At 42.7% G+C, this 13,969-nt stretch overlaps 1 long non-coding RNA gene across 1 annotated transcript; it reads right to left on the bottom strand.

Annotated features, from left to right (window-relative positions):
* Positions 1 to 2,216: 2,216 nt before the first annotated feature.
* On the bottom strand, positions 2,217 to 13,682 carry LOC137632930 (uncharacterized). Its single transcript, XR_011042142.1, has 3 exons — positions 13,553 to 13,682; positions 3,978 to 4,115; positions 2,217 to 2,449 (listed from the first exon to the last, which is right to left on the bottom strand). It is a non-coding gene; the product is annotated as an uncharacterized lncRNA (long non-coding RNA).
* Between the last annotated feature and the right edge of the window lie 287 nt (positions 13,683 to 13,969).

Below are 13,969 nucleotides of genomic sequence, written 5' to 3'. Positions count from 1 at the left end.
AATATACAAATAGGTATTACAAAATGTTCCCATCATTTGAATCTGCAAATTTCAGTTTCTAACATGATAAAAAGCTAATTAAACTTGATGGGAATAGTGTGAAGCACATTAACATTTACAAAGATGATTTATACCTTAACTTAAAAATAAACTCCATATGTCAAGACACTGTGGTGTTGGTAACTAAAATTAACAAGTCCTATAAATTAGAAATACTAAAAGATAATTTATTAAGCCATTTGTTTATCAGTTTGCCTGATAGTCCAATATATCTTCCTCAAAATTAACTTCAAACACTGACATGGCTTTCTTCAAAGATAAACTCTTTGTAAAGACTTTACTTCTGATGGTGGCTCTGACGTTGACTGCATTTCTTGTGGCTACTTAAATAGATAATACAATTGGAATAAAATAACTACTCAAATGGCTTAGCAATCTATAAACCATCAGTTTCTCTTAAAACAAAAGAATGTATTTAGCTTATAGGGTGATTTTCAAATCCTTCAAGAATAGACACCTCCCACTGTAGGGCTAACAATAACCGGAATGAACCTTCGTAACTGATGCTACTTATCAATCTTTGTAGATAACCGAGTTGTACTTATTCACTATCTTGAACTTCCATTAAACAGTTCCATTTTTAATTTACTTATTAATCCAAATACCCGAAACTACCGTTAATAATGGAACAACCCAAAAGTTTGCAAATATGAATAGAGTTCACAGATCAATTCACACCTACAATATTTTCTACCATGTCAAATGCCTATCTAATAGCACTACTAAGTTAATGTTTACTAAAATTTTAATACTAATATCAAACTTCTTTTAAAGCACGACTCTCGATTTGAATTTATTAAATCGCATTCTCAAACTTCAGTTTGACCTTTTTTTCGATTAATTATCACTATATCAACCTCTCTCTAAAATTATAATTTTGAGTGCGCTTTGTCAATTAAGGCATTACAGTAAAGGTTGCTAACGGATTCATACCCTAAAATCTAAAATACCATTATTGATACCAAACTCCCTTGAAAGTAAAATTTTCAGTTTGGGACATCTACACACCGACAGTGACTTGATATATGCAGAAATTCAATGATAATATTGCCTTTGATAAACAGAATCTAGAGTATAATTTTCTTTACCATAACATATTTAAAGTTTAACAAGATGTATTACTTTCATGGTAAACCTGAATTAAACCTTGGAGCCTATCAGGTACTTAAAAATGATAGCAAATTCTCTTTGTGAATATTTCCTGCCATGGATTGTAACTATCCAAGATTTTCAATATATGCCACTTGTATTGAACAAAATGTTGATATAATGCAAGTTCTAAACTTTGCCATAATTGATTAATTGCAATGAATGCCGTAACTACACTTTCATACCCTAATGGAAGCTAGTTCAGCTTTATCTATAATACAGATTAACCCTTTTACCCCCAAAGGACGTACTGGTACATTTCACAAAAGCCATCCCTTTACCCCCATGGACGTACCGGTACGTCCTTGCAAAAAAATGCTATAAAAATTAGTTTTTCATATTTTTTGATAATTTTTTCAGAAAATTCAGACATTTTCCAAGAGAATGAGACCAACCTGACCTCTCTATGACAAAAATTAAGGCTGTTAGAGCAATTTAAAATAAATATACTGCAAAATGTGCTGGGAAAAAAGTAACCCTTTGGGGGTTAAGGGTTGCAAATTTCCAAAAAGCCTGGGGGTAAAAGGGTTAATACTATTAGCAATCATAGCTCATTTTGCAAAAAATACCTGGTCAATTTAGTAATTACCCAGGCAGTTCCATGTCACAAAATTATCCCTATCGCAAAAACATTTTTGCAAAACTAAAATGCTATTCTTCGTACATATTCCAAAGCTTGCAATTACCAACGTAAACTTTAGGAAAATTACTTTGAATAATGTTAATTACCTCACTGGTCTAACAAATTGTATCTAGAGTTGATAGCTATAGAATTTTGACAGCTTAAAACACTCAGGAGTATACAATGAACTTAATAGCTACCAGATTCCATTTTTGGGTGGTTATGTACCTTAAAATGATAAACTTCCCTGATATCTGACCTACTAAACTTAGTTGTATAATTAACATATATGAACATCTCTACTATCTGTTATAATTTATTCTATATAGAAAATGACAGCATATGCAAACTTCTTTTCCTGGTAAGGTTTAAATTATTAAGAAGGAAACTTTTCTGATGCAGCAATATGGCCCAAATATTCCATTGGGACTGTGGCACTTCAATACATTTTGAGCTAAAGGGGCTTAATTTTTTGCTTGTAAATCAATTTGCTCCACAAACAATTGTCGCTAGTGATGCAACTTTCTGTTATTGCAGACAATTCTTCCTCTTTTCTTGGGATCTTGATGCTTTCTTGATCACCACTTTCTCCACTTGATTTTTCTCCGTGATAATTATCTGAGGAGTCGAGAAAAAAGTTAATTGTGTCATCTCGCACTAAGATCTATAGACAAGGACAAGGATGAAGGCAATAGGATTTAACCAGGCCTTGAATAAAGGGTAGCTAGGTCCTTTTTACATAGGGCAAAGGGGTATCTAAGTCCTTTTTACAAAAAGCAAAGGGGTATCTAGGTCCTTTTAACATAGAGCAAAGGGGTATCTAGGTCCTTTTGATATAGAGCAAAGGGGTATCTTGGTCCTTTTTACATAGAGCAAAGGGGTATCTCGGTCCTTTTTACATAGAGCAAAAGGATATCTCGGTCCTTTTTACAAAGAGCAAAGGGATATCTAGGTCCTTTTTACATAGAGCTAAGGGGTATCTAGGTCCCTTTTTATGTAGAGCAAAGGGGTATCTAGGTCCTTTTTACATAAAGCAAAGGGGTATCTAGGTCCTTTTTACATAAAGCAAAGGGGTATCTAGGTCCTTTTTACATAGAGCAAAGGGGTATCTAGGTCCTTTTTACAGAGCAAGGGGGTATCTAGGTCCTTTTTATATAGAGCAAAGGGGATACCTAGGTCCTTTTTACAGAGCAAAGGGGTATCTCGGTCCTTTTTACATAGAGCAAACGGGTATCTCGGTCCTTTTTACATAGAGCAAAGGGGTATCTAGGTCCTTTTTACAAAGAGGCAAAGTTGAGTTAGTGAGAATTTTGACTAGTGTTAGACATCTGTAGTGATTTACTAATTCTGAAGTTTTATCTAGTTACACTTACAGGAAAAGTTAATGAAATGACCAAAGATAGTGTATCGTATTGTGTTGTGATATAGAAAGATATATTAGTATCAGAATATGAATTTTTATCATAACCATAGGTACATGGACCTAGCTTAACTTTTACCCATTTCAAAATGTATACACAACCAGGTAGACTACTACGAGTGCAGACATTGATCACAACCCTTCCTTGATTTGAAAAATTTGCTAAGAAATCCCTAAATCAGGTCTCTATTTCTGAGTAAAGGTGCTAAGTAGTCCCTAAATCAGGTCTCTATTTCTGAGTAAAGGTGCTAAGTAGTCCCTAAATCAGGTCTCTATTTCTGAGTAAAGGTACTTCCTGCTTACGTTCTCACTGTATGTGTCGAATATCAAACTTTTAATTAATGCAACAAGACTGACCCACAAAATTAATGACAGATTACAAGACAGTCTTAATGGTTTTTTTGTAAAATATGAGAATTTCTTTTATAGAATATAAGAATATTAGAAGATTGTATGGAATTCACTCTTTTCTTGCAATTCTAATATTAAAAAATGAATTAAGAATATTACATAAATTAAGAATATTAAAAAGTGATATTGGCTGGGGCACTGACATACAAATTTCACCAACAAGTTAAGTTTCTGTAACTGTACTATTCAATTCAGCTAGTTTTGAGTAGAAAAAAAATGTGGTAGTTTTAAATCTTCAAATTAAACAATTCCCTTTAAGATATATTATCCCACTCAAGTTAAATATTTCCCCCAAAGAAGCATTGAAAAACCTACCTCATTACAATCTCCAAACACAATTTCCTTCAAAATACGTAGATCATGATCTTCCTGACTTTTCAAGTCTTGTAAATTTCAGTTCTTATAAATGTTTTTGAACTTGTACTCGCCTCCTAAAAATCTGCAATTTATTGTCTGAAAAAAAAATCAGAGATAATCCTTCAAATATTCTGAAATAAAAACAATGAGAGATACATAATTAGCCTTCAAGCATCTTATATCTAGAAGGGTTCTTACTACCAGAAGGGTCACTTAGAGAGCAACTCTTTGCTTATTTTTGTAATCTCTTGCATTTCATTAGACAAACTTAACTAAGTTCCATTCACTCTTTGTTGCAGTAACTATATATTTAATAGATACTGACTTCAAGCTAAATATCATTAAAATCACAAATTCTAAGTAATTTGTATTTTTCCTAGCATACTTACCGAGAACTACTTTCTTAGGAGGTACCTGGAATCTCCTCTCATCCGACCAGAGTTTTGTGTAGTTTACCCTACTTCCGTTTTCTGTGAGGACTACCTCAGGCGGAAGGATACATGCCCTGAGGCTAATCCCGAGTCAGGCCGCGTGCTAGCTTGGGTCTCGACCCTCAGTAAGTTCTTGGATGCTTAATTACCTAAGGGTCAGTAAGGCACTCGGGGAAGGAAGGGAGGTCCATTAGATGAAAGTAGTTCTCGGTAAGTATGTTAGGAATAATACAAATTACTTAGAATTTGTGATTTGTTCCAACACGGAGACTTACCTCGAACTACTTTCTTAGGAGACTTACACTTTAGGAGGTGGGAGCGGCTTCCTGACCTCTAGACCCAACTAAGCAGGACGGCAAGGGACCTAGATAGGAGACTAGGTTCAAAGTTGGCCGGAAAACGAAACTTAGGGAAAACTACACAAAGAGCTCGTGTTAGTCTCTAGGTAACTCACCCTTAAAACATTCCTCGATGCTTTGTCCAATGACGATGTTGTGAACTGATGTCTTGTGCAGGCTCTACCCGAGTTATCTGCGGGGGGAAGGAAAAAAGGAAAGGAAGGACAAGGGGGATAGGTAAACGAACCTGTGTCTCTTGTCTTGCTACACACTATTGTACCTGGGGCTACACCGTTAAATCCTCTGGAGCTCGGAGATGACTGTTCCTATAGAGAACCCGTCTAAAGACTTCCTCGAACATTCCTTGAGGTAGTGAGTTGTGAAGGTAGACTGGTTCGACCAGGTTCCTGCTCTAAGGATCTGAGCCACTGCCATATTCTTCTCGAAGGCTAGGGAGGTACTTAGACCTCTAATGTCATGGGGCCTGGGGTTACCTGGCAGGGGAAGACCCGCACTGCTATAGGCCCTGATAATCACCTGCCTTAGCCAAAAGGAGATGGTGTTCTTTGAGACCTGCTTTTTCACTGTGCCCGTGGAGACGAAGAGGTTCTTGATACCAGGGCAGAGACTAGCCGTCCTTTCCAGATATTTCCTTACGACTCTGATGGGACAACTTCAAATCCTCCGGATTACCTGACCGAGGAATTGCTGGAATTGTGAAGCCCTCGAACTTGGGATCCCAGACAGCTGGATTCTGGGTCTTAGCCACAAACGATGGGACGAACTTGAAGGAGATCTCACGCCAACCCTTCGCATGTGAGATTTCATAGGACTACCCGTGGATTTCCCCCACCCTCTTTGCTGACGCTAAAGCTAACAAAAAGACAGTCTTGAGGGTGAGCTCCCTGTCCACTATGTCCTTCAAGGGTTCGAACGGGGGTTCACTTAACATCTTCAGAACTCTTGCCACGTCCCACTGCGGTACCCTGGAGGCTTGAGGGAGACATGCTTGTTCGAAGCTCCTGATGAGCATAGATGTGTGTCTTGAGGAACCCAGAACAATGCCCTTCAGGAGGAAAACTTGGCCTAAGGCTGCACGGACTCCCTTGATGGCCGGTATTGACAAGCCGACCACGTGTACGAGGAAGTCCGCAATGTCCGGGATAGAAGCCCTTAGTGGCTTGATGTTTCTGGAGGAACACCATTTCGTAAATGTGGTCCATTTTGCCTGGTTGACCGCTGCCGATGAACGCCTCAGATAACGCAACATTCTTTCCGCTGTCCCTGCCGAATACCCCTCCTTCCTTAGGAGACGCTCGATAACCTCCATGCGTGAAGGCGAAGAAATCGAGGATTGTCGTGGAACCTTTGGAAGTGGGGCTGTCTGGCAGAGACCACGGGGGAAAGCACGCTAGCTCTTTTAGATCCGCGAACCTCCCTCTCCGGCCACCAGGGCACTACCAAAGTCATCCTTAGGTTGTGAGCTGTCCTTACCCTGTTGAGCACTTGCCTGATCAACGTGAAGGGAGGAAAAGCGTATATGTCCAGATTGTCCCACCTGTGTTGGAAGGCGTCCTCCAATGCCGTCTTTGGGTCTGGGACAGGAGAACAGAATACGAAGAGTTGTGCATTCAGCCTTGTTGCGAAAAGATCCATTACTGGCGAACCCCACTTCTGGATGATGAGCCTGGCTACTTCTGGGTGCAGAGACCACACGGTTCCCACCACCTGGCCCATCCTGCTGAGTCCGTCGGACAGGACATTTCTTTTTCCTGGAATGAACCTCGCTGTGATCACGATTTGTTCTGACTGGCCAATTCAGGAACTCCAACATGAGATCGCACAACTCCTTCGATTTCAGTCCTCCCTGTTTCTTTAAGTATGCTACTACAGTGAACCCTCGCTACTTCGCGGTTCGACCATCGCGGATTCACCACTTCGCGGATTTTTTCCATAACCCATATATACAGTAATATATATATATATAATATATATATATATATATATATATATATATATATATATATATATGTATGCATGTATTTATGTATATATGTAGGTATGTATATGTGTATACATATAAATATATATATATATACACACACACACATATATATATATATATATATATATATATATATATATATATCTATATATCTAAAGTAGGAAGATGTGATGTAGTTCTAAGGGAAAAGTATGGGAAATATGTCTGGGTAATAAGCAAAGCTCTACCTCCAGTTTGTTTCTACATTATGATCAGAGATAAATGTAAACAAAACATTGGTTGCCATTTTTTATCGTGCTTTTTAGCATGTTTAGGAAATGCATGATATAAAATCACCTTTAATATTTGTGCCTGTTTTAGTTTAGGGTACTGTAGTACATGCATTAAGTGTTCTGTACATCAAAGGGTAGTTTGTTAACAGTACTACGTACAAGGGAAGGTTTTAAAAGTCTGAATATACATGTTGAATAAATAGGTAAATATGGTGTCACTACTTCGCGGATTTTCACCTATCGCGGCCGCGACTGGAACCTATCTACCGCGATAAACGAGGGTTCACTGTACTGTGGCGTTGTCGCACATCAACGCCACTGTGTTTCCCCATAGAAGACCGACGAACTGTAGGCACGCTTTCCGAACAGCTCTCATCTCTAGGATGTTGTGGTGTTGTGCTTTTTCTTCCTCCGTCCAAACGCCCCTTGCTGACTTCCTGAGAAGGTGTGTGCCATGTCCTTCCTTGGAGGCGTCTGTGAAGAGAAGCATCTCGGGAGGCTCGGCTGCGAAGGGCATCCCCTTGAGGGTGTTCGTCCGATCTTGCCACCACTCCAGGGATTCTTTCGTCTCTGGAAGAACGGGAACTACCTTGTGGGGGGAGTCTACTTGGTTCCAGAGTCCCTTAAGGTTCCACTGGATACTCCTGAATTTGAGTCTCCCTTGGGGAACCAGTTTCTCCAATGATACTAGGTGACTTATGAACCTCTGCCAATCCTTCGCTTTCCTGGGTTGTCCTGATAAGAAAGGACGGACGACCTGGTATAGGTTGTTCAACCTTTCCTCCGATGGAAAGGCTCTCACTAGCAGGGAGTCCAGAACCATCCCCAAGTAAGTCATCCTGGTGGAGGGAGACAAGTGGGACTTCTCCAGGTTGACGGTGATGCCCAGAACTTTGCAGAACTGCAGTAGCTCCGCGCCTTGTTCCTTCAAAACTTCCTCTGACGATGAAAGGAGCAACCAGTCGTCCAGGTAACGAATCAGGCGAATACTCCGTTCGTGAGCCCATCCTGAGACTGTCGCAAAGACCCTCGTGAAGACCTGAGGCGCTGTTGACAGACCGAAGCAGAGGGTCTTGAACTGCAAGATCTGGGCACCCCATCTCACCCGAAGATACTTCCTGCTGGAGGGGTGAATTGGGATCTGAAAATAAGTGTCCTTGAGGTCTATGGACATCATGAGGTCCCCTTCCCTCAAGGACTCTAGGACCGAATTCGGGGTGTCCATCTTTAAGTCAGTCTTGCACACAAACTTGTTGAGAGCTGACAGATCTATGACCGGTCTCCAACCTCCCGTCACTTTCTCCACCAGAAAGAGTCGACTGTAGAAACCCGGGCCCGGTTGCTGTACCGTTTCCATTGCTCCTTTCGCCAACATCGTGGAGACTTCTTCCTGTAAGGCTGTCCTCTTCAAAGGATCCTTGGGTGCCAACCACTCCGCCTGTCTGGCCGGAATCAGAGGTGGTGGTTCTGCCAGGAACGGTTGTCTGTACCCCTCCTTCAACACCGTCACTGTCCACGGTTCCGCTCCGTGGTCTTTCCATGCTTTCCAAAAAAGTCTGAGGCACCCCCCTACCCGAGGCTTGGGCAGGAGTAGGGGGCCTCTCACCCTATTTTCTTCTGGAGGACCTACCTGAACGCCCTCTCCTGGAGGCGGAGTATGACGTTCTAAAAGTGGCTGGGGCTGACGGTGCTCCTCTCCTGGAGGCGGAGTATGACGTTCTAAAAGTGGCTGGGGCTGACGGTGCTCCTCTCCTGGAGGCGGAGTATGACGTTCTAAAAGTGGCTGGGGCTGACGGTGCTCCTCTCCTGGAGGCGGAGTATGACGTTCTAAAAGTGGCTGGGGCTGACGGTGCTCCTCTACGGGGGGTCTGCGACGGCTGCGACCAAGACGTAGAAGGAACATCTCTCCTTGTCTGGCTAGGAGAGGCTCGAGGAGTAGTGGGGCCATTGGACGCAGGTCTCCTGTGAGCAGGCCTCCTCATGGCTTGGGGTCTGGGGACGCTCACTTCATTCCTCTTCATCACCTTCTCCATAATCTCCTCCGCCTCCTTCAGGGGAAAAAGCACGTCACCCCACACGGGCAGGCTCCTCAAGGCCCTCGCCTCTCTGTCCGGGATCCGCTTGGACAACTTGCTCAATACCGTGTCCCTTCTTTTAAGTACCCAGTTGGCCGACTGAGCTACAGTAGAGACTGGAACGTTAATAACTTTAACGCCCTACCTCCCGAGATAATTAGTTCCTTCAGGAGCGCTTGGTTAGCTGGAACTGATAGGTCGTAGGAGGCCTGGATGCCCACTAGAGTTGAGGCCCACCAGTCTAACCAGGAGGCGACGTTGACTAGGTCCTTAGCCATCTCCTCCATCATCGTCGCCTCTGACCGGGAGAAACAGATTGGAGCTGAAGAGGCTCTGTCTTCCGGGGCTCCCTGGCCTAAAACTTCAAGGGAGGCTTCCATCTTACAGGCTCCTGGTCATTGTCCTTCCGGCAAATAGAATTTACTCTGGGACCTCAGTCCCTGGAGTAACTTCGAGGTACTTTGCGATTTGGGGGCTTCCGCATTGCCCGCCACAACCTCGTTGATGTGAGTACGACCAAGTCTCACGTCTCTGGCCACAGGCAGAGCTAAGAAGGGTTTTTGTTGGACGGGGGCCTCCATTAGCCTATTGAGGCTAGAACGCCAGGCATCTTCGTCGGAGGGAACAGGTTCCTCTATCCTGTGGTGCTTCCTTATGAGGCCTAACACCCTCCTATAGGCCGAGTCCTCCGCTGGTGCGGCCTCCGTGTCATCGTCAGCGTCCTCCGTCTAGTGTTGAGCCACTGTCCCGACGGGCGCCTCCGCACAAAGTTGTAGTCGTAGGATGGGCACTGCCGCGGAGGCGAGCACTTCCGTCCTCTGTCTGTCCTTCATCATGGAGGGCGCGGCTTCCGTGGGCTTGCCCGACGGAGGAAGCCGTCCCTGCTTGTCCAGAGTCAGAGCTGCCTTCGATGACTCGACGAGGCTGCCCGTCCGAAAAGGAGACTTCCTCCGCTGGGCGGATTGAGTCGGCGCTTTCGCGGTCTTACACCTGTCGGAAGGGGTTCTTGAGGTGGTCGCGTCTCTCCGAGGGTCAAGCTTGTGGCTGGAGGAGGACCTTCCTGGCGACTTATCTCTGGGGAACCAACCCGAAGTGCTCGGGATCGAAGTGAAGTCCGCGAGCTTACTGCGGGGGACGAGGACCCATTCTTCCCTTGGAGATCTGCTCCTCCTGAATTTTCTCCTCGGGGACCTGGACTGTCTTCTTCCATGCCGCGACCTGGAACGTGACCTCGAATGGGAGCGCCTTCTCCTGGATCTATCGCGTTTTCGCCGATGTCTCCTCTGTACTTCTCCTTCCGACGAGACTGAGGACCCTGCCGCTGAAGGTTCTGACGAATCCTCTAACATGTCCTTGGGGCAGGGGCATGGAGAGTGGGAGGCTTGACGACTTGCTGTGTTCCGGAGGTCGAGGGTTGCAGAAACACATCTGGAACTGACGAAAAAAGAGCTAGGGGAGATCGCGGCCGCTCGACGTTCTGAAACCATGATCTAAGGCCTTCCTCTGTCCTCAACGGGGATCTACAGGGCGTCCTCGGGGGCAGCCATGCAAGGGGATCCGCCAACGAAGTCTTTTCCCTCTCTGGGGCGCCTTCAGCTGCGGAGGTACCTGAAATATAAGCCCATGAAGCGGGCGAAGAAACAGGGACATTCTTACTCCACATGGGTTCATCCGATGAGACGTGACCCACAAGCATAAGGGCATCGTCTCGAGGACCCCCACCAACCTCACCTTCAGGCCCCCCCTTGCCTGTAAAGAAGCAGCAACCCCACTATCCCGAAGACAATACTCCTGGGGAAGAACCGATGGTTTCTTCCCCGCAACGGACTTACCTCGTCCCCTACTCTGGGTAGGGGAAGATGGAAGGGAAACCCCATCAGACTTTCCTCCTGGGGACATCAAAGGCGAAGAGGTGCTAGTCTTCCTGGGCGACCTCTTGGAAGACTTCTTTTTTTTCGTACCAAAACGTACCCACTGCACCTCATTCCACGACACGCACTCCGGGCACGTGTCCGATGGAGAACACACACTACCCCTGCAGGACGAGCAAAGGGAATACGGATCTACCTCCGGCTTGGATAAAAACGCACCACACGACTTCCCGGCCCTAGGCCCAGGACAACGGTGGGGATGCTCCATCACACACTAACACAACACCGAAAGACACAGGAACGCAATGGAAAGGATAAAAGGATAAGGATCGCACGTGGAAACACAAAGGGAAGGCACAAGGTTATCAAGCGATACCGCGAGAACACAAGGGAGAGCACAACGATACACGTGGGAGACACGCGGGACACAACGAGTCGCACTGAGATAAGGAGAGCGTCGAGATGATATCACGACGCGACCAGAGAACTTACTGAGGGTCGAGACCCAAGCTAGCACACGGCCTGACTCGGGATTAGCCTCAGGGCACGTATCCTTCCGCCTGAGGTAGTCCTCACAGAAAATGGAAGAAGGGTAAACTACACAAAACTCTGGTCGGATGAGAGGAGATTCCAGGTACCTCCTAAGAAAGTAGTTCGAGGTAAGTCTCTGTGTTGGAACAAACAGAATATTATTGCTATTATTATTACAACTAATCGGACCTGGCAATATCCTTTTCAAGACAATTTCAACTAATATGAAAAACGGATCAAGTTTACCTGTTTCAGCAAGGGAGAAAATTAGTAATATTTCCCCTTCATTTTCGTCCTAAGTTCTTTATTACTATTCTATTTGGTTAACTTCTTTTAAAAAAGGAAATTCTAACTGCTTTATATAACTATCATGAAACCAGTCATTATAAAAAAAATCCTTAACCCTTTAACCCCCAGGCTATTTGGAAATTTCCAACCCTTAACCCCCAGGGGGTTATTTTTTTCCAAGCACATTTTGCAGTATATTTTATTTAAATTGCTCTAACAACCTTAATTTTTGTCATAGAGAGGTCAGGTTGGTCTCATTCTCTTGGAAAATGCCTGAATTTTCTCAAAAAATTATCAAAAAATATGAAAAACATTTTTATAGCATTTTTTTGCAAGGACGTACCGGTACGTCCATGGGGGTAAAGGGATGGGTTTTGTGAAACGTACCAGTACGTCCTTTGGGGGTAAAAGGGTTAAAATTTCCCTTTATAAATGTTATTTTCAAAGGTTCCTTTTATCATCTCTTAAGGACTAGGCAAAGAGGAACTTACAATTTTATCGAATTAATTAATGATAAGACCACCTTTCTAAAGCCTTGCATTTTTATACCTCACGTTCTCACACCAAGACTTCCTACCCTTAGGGAACCTTCCTACTCCAAGGGACCCTCCTTGTGAACTTGGTGGTACTCTAGGGGAACTTTCTACCACAAGAACCTAAACGCTGTGAATACCTCTGACTTTCAGGAGGATATATCAAAGACAAAAGCTACAGCCCGGACCAGTGTTATCCCAGAAAACCTTGAACTGCTAAGTGTGTTCATTTATAAACAATTTCTAATGCGACTATATCTCACTGAACGTGAATAACACCCTACCAAAAATCGAATAAAATTTACCTCTAATATCTTTCAACATACAGTATTATCAGCACCTACTGTACATCTCTTGCATTTACTCAAAGTTCTCTATAATCTAACTTCAAAATTTATTTCTTTTTATTAATGTATTGATACAAAATAGCTACCTACCTGGATTGCACAGTGGTTGCTAGATAATAGCAATGTGTTTCAACTTTTATCTACACCAATTACAACCACAGGAATCAAACAAACAAGCAGATCTGTAGAATTAGACATGGTTTGTATTCCTTTAAAAATACCCTGTAGTATCTACAACTTCTTACTACTGTACTCGTTATCACAACTAACTTCAATAATTCATTTGCACTATTGTATTTCGTTTGACATTTTTACCCATACAGACAGTGGGTTGCTTCTGCTACTGACATCAACTGTGTCTAAGTAATGTTGCATCAAAATAAATTCAAATATTCTCTGGACTCTGAAGAGAAGACATTTTTAACCTCTACATTGTACCTAAATATGATAGAAATACGCTAAGAATTGCAAGACCAATAACAAATATTTTCATAAAACAAAACCACTGAACTATGTTTGGAATTGAATAACAAGACAAACAATAATACCCTTAATAAAAAAAAACCTGCTTGAGATACTAATATCCCCCACCATATTTTCCAGAAACACTATCCCCTTCAAATATTTACTAAAGACTAATTACTAATGTATCATTAAAGTCTGATATCTTTAAAGCTAAAACAGTCTTCAGATGGCAAGTTACTTTTATAGCCCTGTTTGTTGGAAATTCTCAATTGGGATTTGGTAAAAACAATTGAATTCATCAATGCACCAGACTGTCAAAGGCAGTCTCCTGTTTAAACAAGTTCTGTATAGCAGCCCGAGTTTTATCAATGTCTTACCTCTAGAAGTTGTAGATCCAGACGACAAAAAGACCACCTGAGGCCTTTGATAGCTTTACCATATGATGAACATGGTATTGATATCTTAGTTCCTTGTATTGACCATCAAGTATCAAAAACTGGTCCGTCTGAAATAAAAAAAACCTGTCGTTAGATCCATAGAAGCTTTTTGTACCTTAAATGTCCTAAAACTTATAATGTACGAAATACTTTCTATTAAATTTTGTCAGAAGTCAAATTGTGTAAATTGAAATGCTATTTAAGAGTATCTTCCCTTCACAGCATTATCATGGGAAAGAATTATATTTTGAAAAACTTCTTGAAACTATATGAAAAGGGTATCAGGCAGTGAAGATTAATGTGACTAAAGCCATCCTTATCTAAGTACTGTAGATATAAGGTTTAAAGACTAAGCTC

This window comes from Palaemon carinicauda, chromosome 42, assembly GCF_036898095.1.
Source record: "Palaemon carinicauda isolate YSFRI2023 chromosome 42, ASM3689809v2, whole genome shotgun sequence".
Taxonomy (NCBI): domain Eukaryota; kingdom Metazoa; phylum Arthropoda; class Malacostraca; order Decapoda; family Palaemonidae; genus Palaemon; species Palaemon carinicauda.
This window is presented reverse-complemented; position numbering and strand designations above follow the sequence as displayed.